Consider the following 23377-nt stretch of genomic DNA (forward strand, 5'->3'; position numbering starts at 1 on the left):
TTAAGTTAAGATTAGAAAAAGTCAGGGACTAAAATAAAAACTGCATGTCATTCCATTGCAGGTTTAGATAAAGTGAATGAAATTTGGTGTTTTAAAAATAGTTTCTGGCCAGAGGCAGTGGCTCACACCTGTAACTCCAGCATTTTGAGAGGCCAAGGAGAAAAGATTGCTTGAGGCCAGGAGTTTGAGAACAGCCTGGGCAACAAAGGGAGACCCCTGTCTCTACAAAAATTAAGAAAGTAAAAAAAAAAAATTAGCCAGACATGGTGGTGCATGGCATGAACCTGTAGTCCCAGCTACTCGGGAGGCTAAGGCAGGAGGATCACATGAGCCTAGGAATTAGAGGCTGCTGTGAGCTATGATTGTGCTATTGCACTCCAGCCTGGGTGACAGAGTGAGACACCCCATCTCTAAATGAATAAATGAAGCTCATTATGGAGAACAGATGCTTGAAACGAAATAGAGAAATTGCCCTCCTGATGAAGGGATGAAGAAGTTTGAAGCATGAAAATTGTAGTAAACAGAAGCTAAAAGGTTGAGCAGCTCTGGTCACCCTGAAGACAGGGGGCTGCAGTTCCTACCAGTGTGGCTGTTGCAGTGTCTTTGGGGAGGGCCTATGTCTCCTCCACAGATTCTTGCCATCTGTCAGTCATCCTTGCTGGTTCTTGAAGAGCTCCATTTTGTGAGTTTAGATCCAAATCAAGCAAGTCAGGGGCTCTGCTAACTTTCAGTTCATGGACTTTAGTTGAACTGATCTGCAGCAAATTCATTCTAGCTAAAATTTCAAGTTCATTCAGAATGAAAATACTGGGAAACAGATTCCTACCTCTTTATTGTAGGATCTCAGTACAAGTTTGTTTATTCAATTATTGGGTGTCGACTGAGTGACAGACACTGTGCTAGATTCTGGGAATGAAACAACCAACTACAGAAGAATGTTCCCTGTCTTCTAAAGGGTACAGTTATTTTAGGTAGTCTCACCCAACCCTCCCAGCATCCCTACACAGTTGTTTTTGGGGCCCTTCTCTACTGATCAATATGCTCCCAGCTGCCTTTGCACAAGGCTGCAGCATACTAAAGTCACCCAGGGATTCTCTTAGAACGCTTGCTAAGTTTAAATATATACACTATGTTGAGATCCTCTGAGCAACTATTAATAGCTGTATCAGGTCCAATGGGGTTAATCTGAGATCTAACATCAAATGGGGGAATAACATATCAAAACTAAGGTTCAAACAATAGATAATAAAGATGAAATAAGTTAGTGGATGGATTGAATGGCAAGTGGAACATGAAACATACATTTTGGATTCTTGATCACTCTCTTCTCTGATTATGACTCTTCCTTTCTGGCTTCACCTCATTCTAGTCTGTTAGGGATAATAAATAGCTAATATTTAATGGTGGTTTTTTATGTGCCAGATACTGTGCTAAATTTATCTCATTTAATTCTCACCTCAAAGAGATGGTTATTATCACCATTTTTTTCTGATAAGAAAACTGAGGCACAGAGAAGTTAAGCAAATCCTCTAAGAGCATATAATGGTAGAAAAATTGTGGGGCTACAATTCATATGCATGAGTTTCTTCCAGAGCTGACATTCTCAACTCTGTATTTTGTCTCCTTCAACCATCCTGCCTCTCTTTCTTTGACCAGATTTAATAGGCAAATTGATTTTTATCTTTTGTGTTCTCTATTTGGGATTCTTTCTGTCTTTTGGCTTTTTCTTCAGAAAATTCCAAGCAAACAAAAGTAAAAGAATGGTATAACAAACTCTGTATATGCATCAGTCTTAAATTCTCTTTACTTTCACCTGATCAATCATAGTTATCTTGTAGACAAACCTTAAATTTCTATCTCCCTGCTGATCTGATTATTTGATTGTGGCATTCTTGATATTTTTAATGTACTCCAACAACCACAGTGGTTCAGAAGGACTGATCTAAGGATTTTTCTAAGATGCTTTACCTCTAAGCCCTAAATTATCAATCATATAATTATAGGACTTTCCATCTGCTTAAATCTGTAGTGCAATATACAGACAGATCAGCATGTTAATTGCAAAAGGCAGACTCTTAATGAATGCTTTTTACTGAATTAATGAAACAGGGTGAAGTACTTAAAAAATTGTGACATAGAATAAAGAAGACATAGGCATGCTCTTAATTTTTGTAGTGAGGATAAAAGAGTTTGCACTTTTTCTTTCATGCACCAGGGGATTTTCTAAAGAATTTTTCTCATCTTAGGGAAAGATAAGGTTGTCCATAACCTGTTCCTATAGAATAAGACTCCCAAGAAGAGGATTTTTCATGGCAGCATTTGTTAAAGTGTTGATAAGGAAGGGTTGGGAAGGGTTCTACTAGACTTAGATTTAGGAGGGATAAAATACTGATGGGAAATAGCATGAGTAAAATTATACAGCAGGCATGAACTTGCAAAAGCATTTCCTTTGAAGTAGCCATTTCTTTCATGTTGTGTTGGTTGCTGTCTGAAGTTTGATCCTTCCTTCCTTCCTTCCTTCCTTCCTTCCTTCCTTCCTTCCTTCCTGAAGAGAATTTTCAGTTCTCTTCAGACTCTATACACTAACCTTGGAAATCCCACTCACTCTGATGGATTAAATTAACCAATGTATGAGACGATTCTTAAATGTCTAATTCCAGCCCTACCTTTTTCTTATCTCCAGACACATTAATTCAGCTGCCTTTTGGAAATTGCCACTTAGATGTCCTCACAGTTTCCTCAAACCTAGGATGTCTGAAATAGAATTCATCACCTTCCCATTAACCACTCCTCCTTCCATTTTTCCTACCATACAAGATGACATGCCCCAATTGCCTAAGCCAAAAACCTGGACTCCTCATTGTCTCTTTCTCTCCATTTGCCATTAATCACCATGTCCTGTTGAATCAGCTTTCTAAATATATCTCCAATCTGTCACCTCTCTTCATCCTCTCTACTGCATACCAGGCCTCCGTCATCACTGGACTAGAGTACTGTTAGATTTTCTAATGACATCTTTCTCTAGTCTTGCTTCCCTCCACTTCTTCTTCCTCCTTCCCACCAAAGTGTTACTCTAAAATGCAAATCTGCCTGTATATGGCCAGCTTAAAACTCTTCAAAGAGTCCACATTAACAAACTCTGAACTTTTCAGCTTAGCAAACCACTCTAAGACCTTCTTCCTGTATGTTTCCTTGCGTCCTGGATTTCAGACATATTAATCTATTTGTAGCTCCCAACACACATAGATGGTTCCTCAGCTTTGTGCTTTTGCTCTTAATCTTCCTTCTAAAATGAAGCCTTTAGCTTTTCTCCTTCTTCATACCCCTATCAGTGACAGCCTACTTACCCTTCAAGATGTTCCAGGCTCAGCTTGAGGGGTCCTTCCTCTGTAAAGCCTTTCCTGAACCACTCTAGTAATTTCTACCTTGAAATGTGGTCATTTCAACGGTAGAATTGAACGTGTGCTCTACTGTGTTCATTAGAACCTAAAACACATCTAACTTTTGCTGACATTTTAATATATCCATACCTATTTATGAAGAGTGTTTTGTTTCTTCTACACCTAGCACCATTTCTGGCATAGAGTATACTAAAAATATTTTGGTTGTTTGCTTGATTGACAGATTGAATAAATGTGTACTCCCGAATAATTTTCTGTTATTATCATGAATGTGTTCTCATATTTTGTTTCCTTTTCATTATTAGAAGTCTTTCCTATGTCTTTACTGCTAAATGCTGTTATGGAATTAACAATTTATATAGAATAATTATCTTGTTTTAGGTTGCTTCCTATTCTTTCTAATCACCACTCCCCCACCCAAGATTTATTTACTTCAATTTGTTTACATAGATAACACCTTAAAAAGTTAGAATTTAAATCTTTAAAACAATTTCTACAATACCTTTTAAAGTTATACTTACAGTTTTTGTTATTATCATCTTTAAAATATCTTCTTTCATCTTATTTAGACACCATTACCTCTTGCTAATTACAATAAATTTCTGGAGAGAGTCAACCTCTTATCACTTCTAATTTGGTAATTTCACTTGGTTCCTTTGGGCACTGTTATTAGAAACTGATATGAGATGAGATTTGGTAGATTTGATTGCTTACTTCAAGATGGAATCTTCTTTACTCCTTACGTTGGAAATTTATTCAGAATGTATTGAGAGCTGAAGGTTTTCTGGGCTCTTAGTAGGCAGGAGTATGAGATGAGTAAGCAGAGCTGCTTACCTGAAGGAGTTTATAATACTGAAGGAAGAGAAGACAGTTATACAGAGAGCTGTAACACTGAGATGGGATAAATGCTAGGAGAAAAAGATGAAGTGCTGTGGGAGGAGAGAACAGAGACTTATTTCCAGTAAGGAGATCGAAGGAAAGCTTCATGGAAGAAGGGAGCTTGGAAAATTGCCTAGGATTTCAACAGGTGATGATTGGGAGAGGACATTACACACTGGAAAATAAGGGTGTTTGGTTGAGGTGGAGAAAATACATAAGGTATGGAGAACAGGGGTACAGAGCGCCCAGAGGATGGGGTGGCAGTCGTACGGCATCGTGAAAACTGGAATGATGGCCATATTAAGGAAGCCCTTGAATGTCTCACCATCAACCGGAGGCCCACTGTGGGCTTTTGAATAGGGCAGTGAACCTTCTTTCCTTTTGCTATTATCTACCTACAGCAGCTTATTGTGTTCCCCTTATCTTTCATGCTCTGCATTTGCAAAGAAATTGCCAGGCTATCACTTCTGTTTAAAGACCTTCTTCTCTAACCACACTAAGTTATGCTATTTTTTTCCTTACTCAATCTTTTGACACAATGTTTTGCTATTCAAACTTCAGCCACACTTTTTTGTTGTTGTTGCTTTTGGGACACTGTTACTGGGAACTAGCTGATTTGGAGTAAAGATTGTTCTGCAAGTATATTCACTGTAAGAAAGGATTCTTACCAAAACTTTCTAGGTTGCTACATGTCATTTAATTTAAATATTATAATCTCTACTTAATATCTATTGTGTCATATGAATGATGCACACCAAGAAATGTTCTCTTGGGAATGTCATCTTCTTTTATCTTACTCTTTTTAAATTCAAAGATTTAGATTTCATTCACTTTTGTGGGGGGTGCAGTACAAGTCCTGTCAGACGTATATATCACAACTCTTTCCTCCCGGTTTATGTCTTGCTGTTTCACTTATCTTGAAGGAGGTATTTTCTAAATTGCTTTATTCAGATATGATCTATATACCGTAACTTCATCCATTTCAATTGTCCAATTTAGTAGACTTTAGTATACTTTCAGAGTTGTATAACTATCATAATATAATTTTGGAATATTTATATTTCTCTAAAAAAAGACATCTTGTACCTAATTACAGTTATTTCCCATTTTTTCCTCCCAGTCCTAGGCAACCACTAATCTACTTAGTTTCTCTTATTATTTGTTTTTTTTGGACACTTTATATAAGGAATTATACAATATGTGTTCTTCTATGTGTGTGCTTCAGTTAGTATAATGTTTTTGAGGGTTATCCAGCTTGTAATATCTGTCAGTACTTTCCTTTTTTATTGCTGATAAAATTTCATTATATGTATATAACACAATTTTGTTTATTTGTCAGTTGATGGACATTTGGGTCATTTCCATTTTTTGGCTATCGTGAATAATACTGCTATGAATACTTGTGTACAAGGTTTTGTGTGGACATATTTTCATTTATTTTGAGTAGATTCCTAAGAGTGAAATTGTTAGGTGGTGTGATAAATTCATATTTGACTCTTTAAGAAAGAGCCAAAATGTTCTCTAAAGTAGCTGCACCATCTTAGATTCCTGAGATAAGTATTTGAGGGCTCTAGTTTCTCTGCATTCTTGTCAATACTTGTTATTGTCTGTCCTTTTGATTATAGCCATTTTAATTAGTGTGATGCACTAATTAATCTTATTAATGCACTAATAAAATCTTATTGTGATTTTGATTTGCATTTCCCTAATGATTAATGGTGTGGAGAATTTTTTCATATGCTTTTGGTCATTTGTATATTCTCTGAATAAATGCTAATTCAGATGCTTTGACCATTTTTAATTGACTTATGTGTCCTTTTGAGATGGAAGAGTTTTATATATGTTCTAGATACGAATCCCTTATCAGATATGTGCAAATATTCTCCCACTTTCTGTGGGTTATTTTTTCACTCTCTTGATAGTGTCTTTTGAAATACAAATTTTAAAAATTTTGACAAAAATTAACCTGTTCATTTTTTTCTTTTATTGCTGTGCTTTCAGAGTTCACACACTTTTTCTGAGGTGTGGGTCAGATTAACTTACGAAAACTCTATTTCCTATGTTTAGGACTATATAACAAATGGAGGCCTCTATCACCTTAATTGCAAGGTGATTGGGTCTGCTTACCCTGAAGCATCAGTTGATCTACTGTGGATATCCTGAAATCTCAGCAGTGAATTAGAAATTACTTTCAGCTTTGGGGATTCACTGCCTTCACAAACTTCTACTTCTTCCTCTTGCTATCCTGCTCTTATCCTTGAAGTAGTAAGCACTCTGTCCTGAGAGATTCAGAACATATCATCTGCTTGCCTCCTGAGGGATCTAGGCTAGATAATCATTTGTTAAAACCTGTCCTGTGCTTTGTAGGATGTTTGGCAACATCTCTGGTCTCTACCACTGCATGTATTAGTGTTCTCCTGGCTGTAACAACCTAAAATGTATCAGTCAGTGCAAATGTTCAGGGAAGTGGGGGTGGAGGTGGAGAGAAAGCAGGGAGGGAGGAAATCACCCCCTACTGAGAACTACCGCTTTTATCATGCACAGTATGTTCAAAGATAATCCATGAGCCTGGTGTTACTGGAAACAGACTGTTCCAAACCTGCTCTCCTTGACTTTGTCCAGGTCTCCAGAACTCAAAGCAGCAGAATTAAGTTATAAAAGAGTTTGGACTGGGAGCCAGAAGACCTGGGTTCTACTCTTGAATCTGTATCTTGCTTGCTTTGACCAAATTACTTAATCTTACTGTAATTTAACTTTCTCATTGAGAAAATGAAGTTTTGGATGTCAACTATTTCTCCTTTAAAGCAATGGTTCTCAGTAGGGGGTGATTTCCTCCCTCCCCACTTTCTCTCCCCCTCCACCCCCACTTCCCTGAACATTTGCACTATCTGATACATTTTAGGTTGTTGTAGCAAAGAGAACACCAATACATGTAGTGGTAGAGACCAGCGATGTTACTAAATATCCTACAAAGCACAGGACAGGTTTTAACAACAAATGATTATCTGGCCCCAGTTGTTAAAAGTGTTGAGCTTGAGAAATCCTATTTTAGAGTGTAATTTTTATTACCGTTTTCTTAGAAAATTTTCCTATCTTGTTTTATCCAAGTACTTCCTTTCTTTCAAAGTTCAGCTGTACAGTGGGGCCTTCTTTGTCCTTCTTAATTCATAATAGTTATTTTTTAAATTTTCTGAATTCCCATAGCACTTATTATTATCCTATTAATAAGTATAGTGTAATATATATTACACTGTGTAATGCAGTATAGTAAAAAAAACTATACATAATGTTTTAAACCATAAAAAGTATATATTTATAGGCTAATCAATTCAATATCATAATTTATAAGATTTTCACTTGTGTCATCAAACTAATTGTGGGCATTATGAACTTTCTTTATCTCAGCTGGTCTCTTGAGGTACCTGCATCCCTGCTATTCATAGCTAACAATAAGGTAGAGGCTAAAGATTTTGCCAACTTACATGTAAGGATTATTTGAGGATCTTTCCCTGGCCCAGTCCTCTCCATGCTTTTCACTAGAGGGTCAATCCCTCAAGAAAAGTCTGATGGTTTCACTCAGGAGAATAGAAAACCTGCTCAGGCTCTCCTAGAAACAAGTCAGCCAAACAAATGAGGGCAAGGCCTGGGTAAAGATTTTGTGCAGGACCACTGCATGTATGTGCAGGGAATCTGTTTTCTAAAATAAATTTTCCTTACACTTTCCCTCTGTATAGCAATCTGTTTAAGCATCTCTGTTTCTCCACTATATCATGTGGGTTATGAATTATTATTTTTACCAGAATATGAGCCAGCTTAAGAAACACAATCTAAAGGCCATCATTGGAGTCATTTGTGAAAACATTAAACAACACCAGGTGCAGGGCTGACCCCTTGAGGTCCACTACTCAATATGCCTCCAAGGCTGAAATTTAACCATTGATGACTTCTCAGTAGGGCCCTCTGACCAATATTACATCAATCAATAGTGTTCTTCCAACCCCACATCCCCAGAATCCCACTTCCTCTCTTTGGATCTGACTCCACTTATTAGTTATTTTACTCAGATAGGATAGCTAAAATGTTAAGGTATCTGCAAATGATTTATAAGAATATGAGTACATACTTATGTATGACTTTGTGTCAATGACTTACAAAGAGTACAGATTCAATTGGATGAAAGGCATCAGTTAGCTAGTGATATGGTTTAGATGTTTTTCCCCACCCAAATCCCCATTGTTGGAGGTGGGGCCTGGTGGGGGTGTTTGGGTCATGGGGATGGAACCCTCATGAATGGCTTTGTGCCATCCTCGTGGTAATGAGGCAGTTCTCGCTGTATGAGCTCAGGCAAGATATTGTTGTTTAAAGAGCCTGGCACCTCTTCCCTCTCTCATGTTGGTCCCTCTCACCATGTGATGCACCTGCTCCTCCTTTGCTTTCCACCTGATTGTAAGGTTCCTGAGGCCTTACCAGAAGCCAAGCAAATGTTGGTGCCATGCTTATACAGCCTGCAGAACTGTGAGCCAAAATAAAACTCTTCTTTATAAATTACCCAGTTTCAGGTATTCCTTTATAGCAAAGCAAATGGACTAACACAACTATCAAACATTTAAAAAAATGACTTTTCAGTTGTTATTTTACCTTAACAGGTTACTGAAACAATCTCTCTCCCCCACTGTTTGTGAAATCTTCTTTCCTAATTGTCTTCATTAAGCCTTAACTCAACAATATGGACTCTGTGCATGGGTCACGGCGGGGTAGTGGGGGCATGGAAAAGGGTTAATCTGTTCAATTAGCATTAGATTTTACATGGTATTCTCTCTGTAGAATATTCACTACTTAATTTTATAATTTTACCAAATCAATCCGACCAGGAGACTTTCCACTTTATTTACTAATATAATTGTAATTTGATAAAATATTTTTAGAAATAAAAAGTTGATAGACTTCATATTTAAAGCAGTTTTAAGTTTATAGAAAAGTTGAACAGAAAGGATAGAGAGTTCCTATAATGCTTTCCTTTCCCCCTTTCCCCCAGTTTCCCCTATTATTAACATCTTGCATTGGTGTGGTACATTTGTTACAACAGATAAACTGATATTTATTATTACTAATGAATATCCATAGTTTACATTAATGTTCACTTTTTGTGTTATACAGTTTTGTGAATTTTGCAAATGCATAAAGTTCTGTATCTAACATTACGGTGTCAGACAGAATAGAGGCATATCAAGGCATGTTCAGTAGGGTTTGGTTTCAGGCCACTGAAATAAAGTTAATATCTCAATAAAGCAAGTCACAAAAAATGTTTTGGTTTCTTAGCACATATAAATATTACATTTACATGATACTGTGGTCTATTAAGTGTGAAATAGCATTATGTCTAAAAATGTGCAAAACTTAAAAATACTTAATTGCTAAAAAACGTTAACAATCATTTGAGCCTTTAGCGAATGATAGTCTTTTTGCTGGTGGAGAGTCCCACCTGGATGTTAATGGCTGCCCACCAATCAGGATGGTGGCTGGGGTGGCTGTGGCAATTTCTTGCTGAAGGTTGGGGTGGCTGTGGCAATTTCTTAAAATAATATATCCATGAGATTTGCTGCATTGATGGACTCTTTCTTTCATGAAAGATTTCTCTGTGGCATGTGATGCTGTTTGATAGCATTTTAGCCACAGCAGAACTTCTTTCAAAATCATCTTAAACCCTGCTACTGCTTTATCAACTAAGTTTATGTATATTTTAAATCTTTTGTTGTAATTTCAACACTTCTCACAGCACTTTCTCCAGGAGTAAATTCTATCTCAAGAAACAACTTCCTTCGCTCATTTATAGGAGGCATCTCCTGATTTGTTCAAGTTTTATCATGATATTGCAGCCACATTCAGTCCCATCTTCAAGGCATCACTTCGAATTCTACTTCTCTTGCTGTTTCCACCACATCTGCAGTTACTTCCTCCACTGAAGTCTTGAACCCCTCAAGGTCATTCGTGAGGGTTGGAATCAAGTTCTTCCAAACTCCCGTTAATGTTGACATTTTGACTTTCCCTCATGAATCATGAATGTTCTTAATAGCATCTAGAATGGTGACTCCTTTCCAGAAGGTTTTCAATTTCCTTTGCCCAGATCTATCAGAGAAAGCACTATCTATGGCAGCTATAGCTTACAAAATTATTAAATAATGAGACTTACAAGTCAAATTTTTTCTTAATCCACAAGCTGAAGAATGGAGGTTATGTCAGCAGATATGAAAAACCCATCAATTTCCTTGTACATCTCCATCAGAGGTCTTGGATGATCAGGTGCATTATGAATGAGCAAAGATAAAAAAGAAATCTCAAGAATCTTTTTTCTGAGAAGCAGGTTTCAATAGTGGGCGGCTTCAAAATTCAGTAAACCATGCTGTAAACAGATGTGCTGTTATCCAAACTTTGTTATTGCCTTTATAGAGCACAGGCAGAGTAGATTTAGCATAATTCCTAAGGGTCCCAGGATTTTCAGAATGGGAAATTGGCTTCAACTTAAAGTCACCTGCAGCGTTAGCCCCTAAGAAGAGAGTCAGCCTGTCATTTGAAGCTTTGAAACCAGGTTTTGACTTTTTCTCTCTAGCTATAAAAGTCTTAGATGACATCTGCTTCCAAGAGAAGGCTGTTTCATCTACAACAAAAATCTGTTGTTTAGTGTAGCCACCTTCATCAATGCTCTTATCTAGATCTGAATAACTTGTTGGAGCTTCTACATTCAGCACTTGCTGCTTCACATTGTGCTTTTGTGGTTTTGAAGATGGCTTCTTTTCCTAAACCTCATGAACTAATCTCTGCTAGCTTCCAACTTTTCTTCTGCAACTCCTTACCACTTTCAGCCTTCATAGAATTGATGAGAGTTAGGTCGTTGCTCTGGATTGGGCTTTAACTTAAGGGAATGCTGTGGATGGTTTGTACTTCCATTCCAACTATTAAATTTTCTCTATATCAGCAATAAGGCTGTTTTGTTTGTTTTTTTTAATCATTGGTGTGCTCAGTGCAGTAGCACTCTAAATTTTTTCAAGAACTTTTTATTTCATTCACAACGTGGCTAATTGGTGCAAGAGGCCTAGCTTTCAGCCTGTGTCGGCTTTTGATATGCCTTCCTCACTAAGCTTATTTCTAGCTTTGATTTTAAATAGAGATATGCAGCTTATCCTTTCATTTGAACACTTAAGGGCATTGTAGAGTTATTAATTGGCCTAATTCCAATACTGTCATCTGTCAGAGACCCCAGGAGAAGGAGTGAGATGGCAGAAGGGCTTATTGGTGGAGCAGTCAGATCACACAAAACATTTATCAATTAAGTTTATGGTTTTGTGGTTGGATGGTCTATGGCATCCCAAGACAATTACAATAGTAACATCAAATATCACTTATTACAGATCACCGTAACACATATACTAATAATGAAAAAGTTTAAAATATTATGAGAATTACCAAAATGTAACACAGAGACATGAAGTGAGCATGCTGTTGGAAAATGGCACCTGTAGACTTGCTTGAGGCAGGGTTACCACAAACCTTCAATTTGTAAAAAGCACGGTATCTACAAAATGCAATAAAGCAAAGTGCAACAAAATAAGGAATGCCTGTAATTCCACCACCCTAAAAAATCCTCTGTGCTCGCTACTCACAACCCCATTTCCTGGCCACCACTGGTCTTTTTACTCTCTCCATAGTTTTGCCTTTTCCAGAATGCCATGTAGTTAGAGTCATACACTATGTAGCTTTTTCAGACTGATTGCCTTTGTTTTTTTGTTTGTTTGGTTTTTGTTTTTTGACACAGAGTCTGGCTCTTGCTCAGGCTGGAGTGCAGTGGCACAATCTCAGCTGGTTCACTGCAACCTCTGCATGCCTGACCCAAGCCATCCTCCTACCTCAGCCTTCTGAGTAGCTGAGAAGTGTGCACCTTCAATGCCAGGCTAATTTTTGTATTTATTTATTTTTTTTGGTAGAGACATGGTTTCCCCATGTTGCTCAGGCTGGTCTCAAACTCCTGGGCTCCAGTGATCCACTCCTCTCAGCCTTCCAAAGTGCTAGGATTACATGACAATATACATTTAAGATTCCTTCTTCTCTTTGTGGCACAAAATAATATTCCATCTATGGTGCATAGATGTACCACAGTTTGCTTATTCATTCAGGTGTTGAAGGATGTCTTAGTTGCTGCCAGTTTGGGACAATTATGAATAAAGCTAATATAAGCATTCTTGTGCAAATTTTTGTGTGGATATAGGTTTTCAGTTCACTTGGGTAAAGATCTAGGGGTGCAATTGTCAGATTATGTGGTAAGAATATATTTAGCTTTGTGAGAAGGTGCCAAACTATCTTTCAAAGAGGTTGTACCATTTTGCATTCCCACCAGCAGTGGATAAGAGTTCTTGGTGCTCCACATCCTTCTCAGGATTTGGTGGTGTTAGTGTTTTGGATATTAGTCACTATATTAAGTGGGGAGAGATATTTCATTGTTGTTTTAATTTGCAATTCCCTAATGAAATATGATGTTAACCATCTGCATTAGTCCATTTTCACACTAATAAAGACATACCTGAGACTGGGTCATTTTTATCTTTTTGATTTTTTATTATTTATTTATTTATTTTTGAGATGGAATCTCGCACTATCACCAAAGCTGGAGTGCAGTGGCGTAATCTCGGCTCACTGCAACCTCCGCCTCCTGGGTTCAAGTGATTCTCCAGCCTCAGCCTCTTGAGTAGCTGGGATTACAGATATGTGCCACCACGCCCAGCTAATTTTTGTATGTTTTAGTAGAGACAGGGTTTCGCCATGTTGGCCAGGCTGGTCTCAAACTCCTGAACTCAGGTATCCAGAGACTGGGTAACTTATAAAGAAAAAGAGGTTTAATGGACTCAAAGTTCCACATGGGTGGGGAGCCCTCACAGTCATGGCAGAAGGTAATAGACACCTCTTACATGGCAGCAGGCAAGAGGGAATGAGAGCCAAGCAAAAGGGGAAACCCCTTACAAAACCATCAGATCTTGTGAGATTTATTCACTACCCTGAGCACAGTATGAGGGAAACCACCCCCATGATTCAATTATCTCCCACCATGTCCCTCCCACAGCACACGGGAATTATGGGAGCTACAATTCAAGATAAGGCTTGGGTGGAGACACAGTCAAATCATATCAGTGTCTTGTCTTATCCTTATTTGTTATCTGAGTATATTTTTTTGGTGAGATGTCTGTTCAGATTTTTTACCCAGTTTTAAATTCAATTTGTTTTCTTCTATTTTTTCAAATTTACTTATTTGTTTTAAATGGACAGATAAATTGTATGCATTTATTGTGTACAACATGATGTTTTGAAGGATATATACATTGTAAAATAATTGAATCTCACTAATTAAAATATGTATTACCTAACATAGTTACCATTTTTATGGTATACTATCTATTATATAGTAATATACTATTTTAGCAAATTTCAACAATACAATACATTGTTATTAACTATAATAACCATGTTGTACAATAGAGCTTTTGAACTTATTTCTCCTATATAACTCTAATTTTGTATCTTTTGAGCCACATCTCCTCAAACTTCTCCACCCCTAACCACCCTAGTGTCTGGCAACCACCATTCTGCTCTCTACTTTTATAAGATCAACTTTTTTAGATCCCACATAAGACTAAGACCATTATTATTAGCTTAATATGATTCATGATGTTAAGCAATTTTTCATATACCAGTTGGCCATTTGTATGTCTGTCTTTGAGAAATGTCAATTCAGGATTTTTGTCCATTTTTAATTGGGTGACTTATTGTTATTGAACTTTTAAAATTCCTTATGTTTTAAATACAGGTATTAATTTTTTATCAGATGTATAGTTTGCAATTTTTTTCTCTCATTCTGTAGGTTTTATCTTTAGTCTGTTGATTGTTTGCTTTGTTGTATAGAAACTTTTTAGTTTGATGAATTCCCGTTTGGCTATTTTTAGTTATGTTGCCTGAGGTAATATTCAATAAAAATATTTCCTGGATCACTGTCATGGAGATTGTATTAGTCCGTTTTCATACTGCTATAAAAAACTTCCCAAGACTGAGTACTTTACAGAGGAAAGAAGTTTAACTAACTCACAGTTCAGCATGGCTGGGGAGGCCTCAAGAAACTTACAATCGTGGCAGAAGGTAAAGGGGGGAAGCAAGGCACCTTCTTCATAAGGCGGCAGGAAGGAGAAGTGGCAAGTGAAGGGAGAGGAGCCCTTTATAAAACCATCAGATCTCATGAGAGCTCACTCAGTATCATGAGAACACCATTGGGGAAACCATCCCCATGATCCAATTACCTCCATCTGATCTCTCCTTTGACATGTGGAGATTATGGGAATTATAATTCAAGATGAGATTTGAGTGGAGACACAAAGCCTAATCATATCAGAGCTTTTCACCTATGTTTTCTTTTAGTAGTTCATTACATTTACATCTTTAACCCATTTGAGTTGATTTTTGTATATGGTTTGAAATGAGGGTCTAATTTTATTCTTCTGCATGTGGATATCCAGTTTTCCCAACACCACTTATTGGGAAACTGTCTTTTCCCTATTTTGTGTTCCTGGCACCTTGCCAAAAATTGCTTGACCATAAATGCATGAATTCATTCCTAAGCTTTCTATTCTGTTCCACTGGTCTGTGTATCTTTTTATGCCAGTACCATGCTGTATTGGTTACTGTAGTTTTGTTCTCTATTTTAAAATCAGGTAGTGTGGGTCCTCCAGTTTTGTTCTTTCACTCAAGATTGCTTTGGCCAACATGCTCCTCAGTGACCCAAGAATCAATGAAGAAATTAAGAAAGAAATTAAAATATTTCTTGAAACAAATGAAAATGGAAACACAACATACTAGAACCTATGGGATACAGTAAAAACAGTACTAAGTGGGAATTTTTTTTTTTTTTTTTTTTTTTTTTTTGAGACAGAGTCTCACTCTGTCGCCCAGGCTGGAGTGCAGTGGTGCAATTGTGGCTCACTGCAACCTCTGCCTCCTGGGTTCAAGCGATTCTCCTTCCTCAGCCTCCCAAGTAGCTGGAACTACAGGCATATGCCACCACACCTGGCTAATTTTTTGCATTTTTAGTAGAGACGGGATTTCACCGTATTGGCCAGGCTGGTCTTAAACTTCTGACCTTGTGATCCATCCACCTTGGCCTCCCAAAGTGCTGGGATTACAGGTGTGAGCCAGTGCTCCTGGCCCTAAGTGGGAATTTTATAGCAATAAACACCTACACCAACAAAATAGAAGGACTCCAAATAAATAACCTAATGATTCATCTCAAGGAACTAGAAAAGTAATAAAATCATTAGAATAAAAGAAATAATAAAGATTAGAGAATAAATCAAACTGCAACTAAAAAACTGTGCAAAGGATCAACAAAATAAAAAGTTAGCTTTTTGAAAGAATAAAAAAATCGACAAATTTTGCTATATTAAGAGGAAAGGAGAGAAGATTAAATAAGACCAAAAATGAAAAAGGAGGCATTACAATGGATAACACAGAAATAGAAAGGATCGTTAGAGACTATTTATGAACAACTATCCACCAAAAAGTTGGAAAGCCTAGAAGAAATGAATAAATTCCTGGATACATACAACTCACCAACATTGTACCATGAGGAAATAGAAAACTTGAACAGACCAATTATGAGTAATAAGATTGAATCAGAAATAAAATCTCCCATCAAAGAAAGGTACAGGACCTGATGGAGTCATTGCTGAATTCTACCAAATACTTAAAGAACTAAAGCCATTCTACTCAAAGTATTTCAAGAAATGGAAGAAGAGAGGATGCCTCCAAACTAATTCTACAAGGCTGGCATTATCCTGATACCAAAACCACACAAAGTCGTAATAAAAAAAATTACCAGCCAATATATCTGATGAACACGGATGCAAAAATTCTCAAAAAAGTACTAGCAAACAGAATTCAACAACACATTAAAAAGATCATTTGTCATGATCAAGTGAGATTCATCTCACGGATGTAAGGATGGTTCAATTCATGCAAATCAGTAAACATGATACATCACATCAAAGATATCAGGGACAAAACCATATGATCATTTCAATAGATGCTGAAAAAACATTCAGTAAAAGTCAACATTGCTTCATGATAAAAAAAAAAAAAACCCTCAACAAACTGCGTATAGGAGGAATATACCTCAACATAATAAAGACCATATATGACAAGCCCACAGCTAATATCATACTGAATGGGGAAAAGTTGAAAGCCTTTTGACTAAGATCTGGAACAAGTCAAAGATGCCCACTTTCACACTTGTATTCAACATAGTACTGGAAATCCTAACCAGACCAATTAGGCAAGAGAAAAAGGGCATCCAAATAGAAAATTAATAAGTCAAATTATTTTTGTTTGCAATTGACATGATCTTATATTTAGACAAAACATAAAGACTGCACCAAAAATGATCTTAGAACTGATAAATTTAGTAAAATTGTACAATACAAAATCAAAATACAAAAATTAGGAGCATCTCTGTAAGTTAAGTGCTCAATCTGAAAAGGAAATCAAGAAAGCAATTCCATCGCAATAGCTACATAAAACAACAACCTAGGAATCAATTTAACCAAAGTAAAAGATCTATACAAGGAAAGCTATAAAATACTGAGGAAAAAAATTGAAAAGGACACAAAAATGGAAACATATTCCACACTCATGGATTAGAAAAATTAATATTGTTAAAATGTCATTGATTAGAAGAATTAATATTGCTAATATTGTTAAAATGTATTTGGGTATATTTCTATACACCCAAAGAAATACACAGATTCAATGCAATTTCTGTCAAAATATCAATGATATTTCTTACAGAATAGAAAAAACAATCATAACATTTGTATGGAACCACTGAAGACCTCATAAAGACAAAGCAATGCTGAGCAAAAAGAACAATACTGGAGGCATCACACCACCTGATTTCAAATTACACTATAAAGGTATAGCAACCCAAACAGCATGATATTGGCATAAAAAGAGACACATAGGCCAATGAAACAGAATAGAGGACCCAGAAATAAGTCTATGCATTTATAGCCAACTCATTTTCAATAAAGGCGCCAAGAACATACATTGGGGAAGGAAGTCTCTTTAATAAATGCTTCTGGGAAAACTGGATATCCATATGAAGAAGAATAAAACTAGATTTTCATCTTTCACTGTGTACAAAAATCAATCAAATCAACTCAAAATTGATTAAACATGTAAATATAGGACCCAAAACTATGAATCTAATAGAATAAAATATTGGAGAGTGTAGCAGGACATTGGTCCAGGCAAAGATTTTTGGGGTAAGACCTCAAAAACATAGACAACAAAAGCAAAAATAGGCAAATGGAATTATATCAAGCTAACAAGCTTCTGCCCAACAAAGGCAACAATTAAAGTAAAGGGACAACCTACAGATGGAAGAAAATATTTGCAAACTCTTCATTCAGCGGGGAATTAATAACCAGAATATATAGGGAACTCAACCCAATGGCCAAAAAACAAATAATCTGATTTTTAAAATGAGCAAAAGACCTGAATAGACATTTCTCAAAAGAAGACATACAAATGGCCAAAAGGCATACGAAAATATCCTCAATATCACTAACCATAAGAGGTGTGCAAATCACCATTATAATGAGATACCACCTCACCCCAGTTAGAATAGCAATTATCAAAAAACGAAAAAATAACAAAAGCTGATGAGGATGTGGAGAAAGAAGAATGCTCATAGACCGTTGGTGGAAACATAAAGTGGTACATTATAGAAAACAGTATGGGGTTTTCTGAAAAAACTAAATACAGAGGTATCATACGATCCAGCAATTCCACTACTGGTATATATCCAGAGAAAATTAAATCAGTGTGCTGAAGAGATACATGCATTCCTATGTTTATTGCAGCACTATTCACAATAGCCAAGATATGGAATCAACTGGAGTGTCCATCAAGGGATTACCGGATAAAGAAAGAAAATGTGGTATATATACACAATGGAACAATAATCAGTGTTTAAAAAAAAGGAAAATAGATAAACCTGGAGGATATTATGTTAAGTGAAATAAACCAGGCACAGAAAGACAAATATCACATGTTCTCATTCATATGTGGGAGCTAAACACCATGGCCTCCTGGAGGTAGAGAGTAGAATAGTGGCTACCAGAGTCTGAGGAGAGAAGGGGAAAGGAGGGAATTAAGTGAAGTTGGTTAACAGGCATGAAAATACTGTCAGATAGAAGGAATCAATTTCAGGGCTCAATGGTATAGTACGGAAAGTATAGTTAATAATAATTTATTATATAGTTTAAAAGAGAAGAATTTTAACATTCCCAACACAAAAAAGATAAATGTTTGAGGTGATGGCTATCCTAATTACCCTGATTTTATTATACATTGTACACATGTATAAAAATGTCACATGTACCCCCAAACTATGCATAACTATGATATATCAATTAAAAAATACAAAAGAAGACTCCTTTGGCTATTCAGGGTCTTTTGTGGTTCCATATGAATTTTAGAATTGTTATCTTTCTATAATGAATGTCTTTGATATTTTCATAGGGATTGCATTGAATCTGTAGAACTCTGTGGGTAGTATGGAAACTTAAACAATATTAATTCTTCAATCCATAAGCATGAGGTATCTTTTCATTTATTTGAGTCTTTTTCCATTTCTTTTCTCAAGTCTTCTTGTTTATAGATTTTAGTATAGAAATGTTTCACCTCCTTGGTCAAATTTATTCTTAAGAATTTTATCTTTTTTACATATTGCAAATAGAATTAGTGTTTTCTTGATTTCTTTTTCAGATAGTTTGAAGTTAGTGTATAGAACCTCTACTGATATATTGACTTTGTATCCCCGAACTTGACTGAATTCATTTATTAGTTCTCATAGTTTTTTCATGGAGTGTTTAGGGTTTTCTATATATAAGATCCCTGAAAACTGGGACAATTTATTCCTTTACAATTTGGATGCCTTTTATTTTTTATCTTGCTTAATTGTTCAGGCTAGGACTTTCAGTATAATGTTGAATAGAAGTGGCGAGAGTAGACATCCTTATCTTATTCCTGATCTTAGAGGACAAGCTTTCAATTTTCCCCATTAAATATTACATTAGCTGTGAGATTGCCAATGTATCGTCTTTATTGTGTCAAGGCACATTTCTTTTATACCTAATTTGTTGAGAGCTTTTTTTCATGAGATGATGTTAAAGTTTGTCAAATGCTTTTCCTACATCTCTTGAAATAATCATGTTTTTTTTTCTTCATTCTGTTAATGTGATGTATCATGTTTATTAATCGGCATAGGTTGGACCATTCATACATCCCTGAGATAAATCTCACTTGATCATGGCGAATGATTTTTCTAATGTGCTGTTGAATTTGGTTTACTAGTATTTTGTTGAGGATTTGTGCATCTATGTTCATTAGTGATATTTTTTCTGTAGTTTTCTTTTTATGTAATGTCCTTTCCTGGCTTTGATATCAAGGTAATGCTAATCTCATAAAGTTAAGTTTAGAGTATTCCTTCTTAAATTTTTTGAGAAGAATTTTAGAAGAATTAGCATAAGTTTTTCTTTAAATGGATTTATAATTTAGGTATGAATTGGCAAAATTTAGAAATTAGCTATCAAGCCATTTGGTCATTTGCTTTAATGGGAGACATTTTATTACTGATTCAAACTCCTTGCTCATTTATTGATCTGTTTGAATTTTCTATTTATAATTTAATCTTGGTAGGTTGCATGTGTCAAATAATTTGTTCACTAACATGTTGGTTATTCATAATAGTTTCTTATGATCCTTTGTATTTCTGTGGTATCAGTTGTAATAACTCCCTTTTCATTTTTTGTTTTATTTGACTCTTCTCTCTTTTTCTCTTAGTCAATCTAGATAAAGGCTTAGTCAATCTAGATAAAGGCTTGTCAATTTTGTTTATCTTTTTTAAAAAAACAACCATTTGTTTCATTGATCTTTTGGATTTTTTATTAGTCTGAATTTCATTTATCTGCTCTGATCCTTATTATTTCCTTTCTTCTACTAATTTTGGAGTTATTTTGCTCTTATCTTTCTAGTTTTTTGAGATGCAACATTAGATTACTCATTTGCATTTTTCTTCTTTTTTGATGTAAGCGTTTATTGCTAGAAACTTCCTTCTTGAACTGCTGTTGCTGCAGTTCTTATAAGTTTTGGTATGTTGTGTTTTATTTTCCTTTGTCTCAAGACACTTTTAAAATTTTGATTTAATTTCTTGATTAGCCCATTGGTTGTTCAAGAGCAGGATGCTTAACTTTTATGTATTTTGTAAATTTTCTGAAGTTCGTAGAAATTATTGATTTCTAGTTTTCTACCATTTTGGTCAGAAAGGATACTTGATGTGATTTCAATATTCTTACATTTGTTAAGACTTGTTTTATGGCCTAACACATCATCTATCACAGAGAAAGCTCCATATGCACTTGAGAAGAATGTGTATTCTATAGCTGTTGAACAGAATGTTCTGTAAATGTCTATTTGGTCCATTTGGTCTAACATGTTTAATTTTGAGGGTTTTTAAAAATTGATTTTCTGTCTGGATGATGTGTCCATTGCTGAAAGTGTGGTGTTGAAGCCCCCTACTATTATTATATCTCAGTCTATTTTTTCCCTTCACATTTATTAATATTTGCTTGATATACTTTGGTGCTCTAATGTTAGGTGAATATATATTTATAATTTTTATATTATTTTGGTGGATTGACTTGTTGATTATTACGGAATGACCTTCTCTGTCTCTTTTTACAATTTTTGATTTAAAGTTTTTTTTCACCTAATGTAAGTATAGCTATTCCTGCTCTTTTTGTTTCAATTTGAATGGAATATCTTTTGCTATCTCTTCACTCTCAGACTATGTGTGTCCTTACAGGTGAGTGAGTTCCTTGTAGGCAGCATGTAGTGTGGGGTCTTTTTTTTTTTATTCATTCAGCCACTATATGTCTCTTGATTGGAGAATTTAATCCACTTACATTTAAGGTAATTGCTGATAGGTAAGGACTTACTACTGCCATTTTGCTAACTCTTTTCTAGTTGTTTTGTATATTTTAGTTTCTTCCTCTTTTGCTGTCTTTCTTTGTTGTTAAGTGATTTTCTCAGTGGTATGTTTCGATTCCTTGATTTTTACTTTTGGTGTATCTACTAGTGGTTTTTACTTTGTGGTTACTATGAGGCTTAAAAAAAACAACTTATTGTTATAGCAGTGTATTTTAGGCTGATAACAGCTTCATTTTGATCACCCTGAGAAGCACTCTACAGTTTACTTGACTCCTTCCATTTTGAATTTTTGATGTTACAATTTATATTTTTTATATTGCATATACCTGCAGTTATTCATTAAACAATTTTGTCTTTTAATGTTTATACTAAAGGTATAAGTGATTTACATATCACTATTACAGTACTAGAGTTTTCTGAATTTGACTGTGTACTTACTTTTACTAGTGAGTTTTATACTTTCATATATTTGTATGTTGTACTTACTTTTACTAGTGAGTTTTATACTTTTATATATTTGTATGTTACTCATTAGCATGCTTTTCGTTTACCGTGAAGAATTCTCTTAAGCATTTATTATAAGATAGGTCTATTGTAGATGAACTCCCTCAATTTTTGTTTGTCTAGGAAAGTGTTTATCTTGCCTTCATTTCTGAAGGAGAGTTTTGCCGTGTTTTGTTTTTTCTTCTTACCACTTTGAATATATCATCCCGCTATCTCTTGGTCTATAAGATTTCTGCTGAGAAGTCTGCTGCTAGGCATTTTGGAACTTCCTTACATATTATTGGCTTTTTCTGTATTGCCGATCCTTAATTTTCAACAGTTTGATTATGTCACAGGATAGTCTTATTTGGATTGAATTTGATGGAGACTTTTGGATTGCCTGCACCTAGATATTTGTATCTGTCTTCAGGATTGGAAAGTTTTCTGCTATTATTTCTTTAAGTAAACTCTGTTTTTAAAAAAATCTCAGTTGTATTTGTTCTAACTCCCCAGTTTATTTTGAAAACAGTCTTTTCTGACATATTGATATAAATTTGAGATGAGTTATCTCAGCATACACAGACATCTTCTATATTTTCTATAATTTTTAAATGCCGATGAAAGAATGCATATTAACATATCAATATTTAAGCATGCCAACATAATAGAACTTTTCAAACTTTTTAAATTAAGTTTTTAAACTAAGTGTATTCATATTTGACATTTTGATGTTTGGGTTACATGTGCTTGTAAAAAATAGGTATATTCCTCAACTGACCATAAAGAAAATCAGCATATAAGTATCATTCTTTCTTAATTAATTTTTCAGGGACAAAGTGGTTTAAATGAGAGCAAATAAGCTGAACTCCTCATGAAATAAACTGGACAAACAAAAATCAAGAAGTGTTAAAGGTATTAAAGGTTAATTTAATAATCTTTTTCTCTTTCATGTCCTTTATGTATTTATTTATTTATTATTTTTTGAGAAAAAGTCTCACTTTGTCGTCCAGGCTGGAGTGTAGTGGCACAATCTTGGCTCACTGCAACCTCCACCTCCTAGGTTCAAGTGATTCTCATGCCTCAGCCTCCCGAGTAGCTGGAACTACAGGTGTGCACCACTATGCCCGGCTAATTTTTTGTATTTTTCGTAGAGACAGGGTTTTTCCATGTTTGCCAGGCTGGTCTTGAACTCCTGAGCTCAGGCAACCCGCCAGCCTTGGTGTCCCAGAGTGCTAGGATTACAGGCATAAGCCACCATGCCCAGCCTCATATATTTTAAATATGTAAGTGTTCACCATGGGTGTTTGTGAATTAAAATACTTCTAATCTAGACTGTGAGCTCCTATTGATGGGGCTAGTGTTATGCAATAAAAGGCCCTGGGACAAAAAGAGATAGATGGCTCAGTAGACTAGATTATTTAAGTCTCAGTGGGCTTAGATCTTGACCTGCACCTTAAAGTAATGTTTTACTTCATTATGTTTGTTTCGTTGTTCTATATGTTGTTTGTTTCACTATTTTTATAGATGAGGCAAAG

General features: G+C 35.6%; 1 long non-coding RNA gene across 1 annotated transcript in view; it reads right to left on the reverse strand.

Annotated features, from left to right (window-relative positions):
• The window catches only part of LOC103892266 (uncharacterized), a 56742-nt gene that overhangs the window by 2711 nt on the left and 30654 nt on the right, over positions 1–23377 (reverse strand). Inside the window, exon 2 of the long non-coding RNA XR_008512767.1 lies at positions 1303–1370. This is a non-coding gene — a long non-coding RNA (uncharacterized LOC103892266). The remainder of the gene's footprint in view (positions 1–1302; positions 1371–23377) is intronic.

The sequence above is a fragment of the Pongo abelii genome, chromosome 14 (genome assembly GCF_028885655.2).
Source record: "Pongo abelii isolate AG06213 chromosome 14, NHGRI_mPonAbe1-v2.0_pri, whole genome shotgun sequence".
Classification (NCBI taxonomy): domain Eukaryota; kingdom Metazoa; phylum Chordata; class Mammalia; order Primates; family Hominidae; genus Pongo; species Pongo abelii.